The 3200-nt window shown below is 29.8% G+C and overlaps 1 pseudogene; it reads left to right on the top strand.

Annotated features, from left to right (window-relative positions):
- The first annotated feature begins 773 nt into the window (after positions 1–773).
- On the top strand, positions 774–2611 carry LOC127115065 (sugar transport protein 10-like; annotated as a pseudogene).
- Positions 2612–3200: the final 589 nt, after the last annotated feature.

Genomic DNA, 3200 nt, shown 5'->3' with positions numbered 1-3200 from the left:
TTTCCAAATCCAAACCTACTAAGCCAAAAATGTTTAGCCATGGTAAACACTAAAATAAAATAGTTTTTAAGAAAAATATATCTCAAAATTAGTTTTTAGAAAAATCATTTAAAAATAGTTCAAATTTCAAGTGATTTTTTTAAAATTTTAATATCTAAAAGTTATGAAGAACTATTCAAACCTATTTTTCATTAGAATATATTTTTTTTTAAATGTAATACTATAAATTATTTTTAAAAAAAAAAAAAATGGTCTCAAATAATAGTCGTATAAAAAATTTCAATATTAATTCCATGAAAATAATAATAACGTCAATTTATTTCTATTTTTTTTCATTTTGGGATGTTAAACGATTTATATATTTGATTATTAATTTAAACAAATAAATTTAAAAAGTTTAAAATTTAAGATTTAATAAACCAATTCACAGTAAAATAATTTTAAAATTTTAATGATATTATTTTTGTAATAAAATGAGATTCAAATAAATTTTCAATTAGGTGTTCCACTATACTATAAATAGATTAATAGAGTGTCATTTAAGATTTATTTAACGATCTTTATCATATCATTAAGTTTGATAATTCAGTACAAGAATGATCTCTTATCTAAATCTTATAATAGTGTATTGACACCAAATCTAGCGAAATAATGCTCATAACTTAACAAATTACAAGGATGAAAGCGATTAAAAATGCTAAATTAATATGTATTGTTGAAAAAATTGTATGTTTGTTACAATTCCTATTATCTTATTAGAAATTATTGACAGTATAAAATAATCATAAATTGTAACATCTAATATGTAGAGAAAAAATTGAGCTCCAGTCATCATCATAGAAATACCTAAATTTTAAGATACAAAAATTTAAACAATGGCGGGTGGAGTTTTAGTTGCTTCAACAAATGGAAGGCAATATGAGGGGAAGGTTACAATGTTTGTTTTGGTCACATGTTTGGTGGCGGCCATGGGGGGTCTTTTTTTTTGTTATGATCTTGGTATTACAGGAGGAGTGACTTCCATGGAACCATTCTTGATTAAATTCTTCCCTGGTGTTTACAAACAAATGAAAGATGAATCTGGACACGAGAGCCAGTATTGCAAATTTGATAATGAGCTCCTTACTTTGTTCACATCTTCCTTGTATCTTGCAGCTTTAATAGCTTCTTTCTTTGCGTCCATAACTACAAGAATGTTAGGACGCAAGGCCTCAATGTTTACAGGTGGCTTGTTTTTTCTTGTTGGTGCATTGCTCAATGGTTTTGCTGTCAATATTGAAATGCTTATCATTGTCGCCTATTACTTGGTTTTGGTGTAGGATATTGTAATCAGGTAAAAATCACTATCATTTTTATGCTTTTATGTTTTTATGTATAAAGGATCAAGAATATAGCAAGTTTAATTGCATATCATGTTTTGTTACTCATAAACAGTCAGTTCCAGTGTATTTGTCTGAAATGGCTCCAGCAAAGATTAGAGGTGCACTCAACATGGGCTTCCAAATGATGATCACTATTGGAATCCTAGGGGCAAACATTATCAACTACTTTACTTCCAATCTCGAGAGTGGGTGGAGAATTTCTTTGGGTGTCGGAGCTGTCCCTGCAATTTTATTGTGTATAGGATCTTTTTTCTTAGGCGACACACCAAACTCTATGATTGAAAGAGGCCAAAAAGAAGGAGCTAAGAAAATGTTGCAAAATATTCGTGGCATAGATAATGTCGACGAGGAGTTCCAAGATCTAATTGATGCTAGTGAGGAAGCCAAAAAGGTGGAACATCCATGGAAGAATATTACACAATTGAGATACAGACCTCAACTAACATTTTGCTCTTTCATTCCATTCTTCCAACAACTCACAGGCATCAACGTGATCATGTTTTATGCGCCTGTCCTTTTCAAAACTTTGGGCTTTGGAAATGATGCTTCCCTCATGTCCTCAGTAATTACCGGAGGTGTCAATGTTGTTGCTACTTTGGTCTCCATCTTCACCGTGGACAAGTTTGGAAGAAAGATTTTGTTTCTTGAAGGTGGTGTCCAAATGTTTATTTGCCAGGTGACAAATTCAACTTAACTAATAATTAATTCTTTATATTAACCATTCAAATTAATCCATTTTACAAGCATAGATAATATAAATGTTATGATTATTGATCGTAGATTATTGTGGGAAGCATGATTGCTATAAAGTTTGGAGTTAGCGGTGAAGGCTCGTTTACACATGTTGAAGCCAATCTTCTTTTGTTTTCATATGTGCGTATGTTGCGGCATATGCATGGTCTTGGGGTCCATTGGGATGGTTAGTTCCTAGTGAAATATGCTCCCCTTGAGGTTCGCTCTGCAGGCCAAGCTACCAATGTTGCTGTGAACATGTTGTTCACCTTTGTTATTGCTCAAGTTTTTCTTACTATGCTTTGTCACTTGAAGTTTGGACTCTTCTTCTTTTTTGCTGGATTTGTGCTTATAATGACAATTTTCATTGTCATGTTTTTTCCCGAGACAATAATGTCCCAATTGAAGAAATGAATAAAGTGTGGAAGTCTCATTGGTTTTGGACAAAGTTTGTTCCAGATGTTGTCGTTGATCATGACCACAAGGACGTTGCTTAATTTTGATATTAGAAAAAGCACGTGGCCTAGACCATATATGTATAATATATTATTTTCCCTTAATTCTATTCGAGTTGTTATGGGCATCTAGAAATTAGGTTTTTTTTATAAAAAAAAATATATGTATTCATTTAGGAGTAGTTTTTAATATATTATTACTCTAATATAATGTCCTTATAATTTTTTGATAAATTTGATTCTCCTCAATTTTATACTTTAAATATAAATTGTTTATTCAATAACAAAATATTTATATAAAATTAATTAAAAAATTTGGTGACTTTGTATCTAAGATGATAATACATATATTTTTTCTAATAGAATTCTTAATTGCATAACTAGTTGGGACATAACACCCTCTTGATCTTCAACTTATAACAATGGACGTAACTCTTTTTAATTAAGTAAAGCCATTACATAAAAAAAAAAACAATAAAAAAAAGATGCAATTTGACAAACACAAAATAAAACTAAATAAAAGAGGACAAGAACCTAGTAATATAATTGAGAAAAATAAAATACAATCTCAAAGAAAAAATTGGCAAAACATAACCCATAATAACATATTTAATAATGAAAAGTCTTTAAT

The sequence above is a fragment of the Lathyrus oleraceus genome, unplaced genomic scaffold, assembly GCF_024323335.1.
Source record: "Lathyrus oleraceus cultivar Zhongwan6 unplaced genomic scaffold, CAAS_Psat_ZW6_1.0 chrUn0953, whole genome shotgun sequence".
NCBI classification, from domain to species: Eukaryota; Viridiplantae; Streptophyta; class Magnoliopsida; order Fabales; family Fabaceae; genus Lathyrus; species Lathyrus oleraceus.
This window is presented reverse-complemented; position numbering and strand designations above follow the sequence as displayed.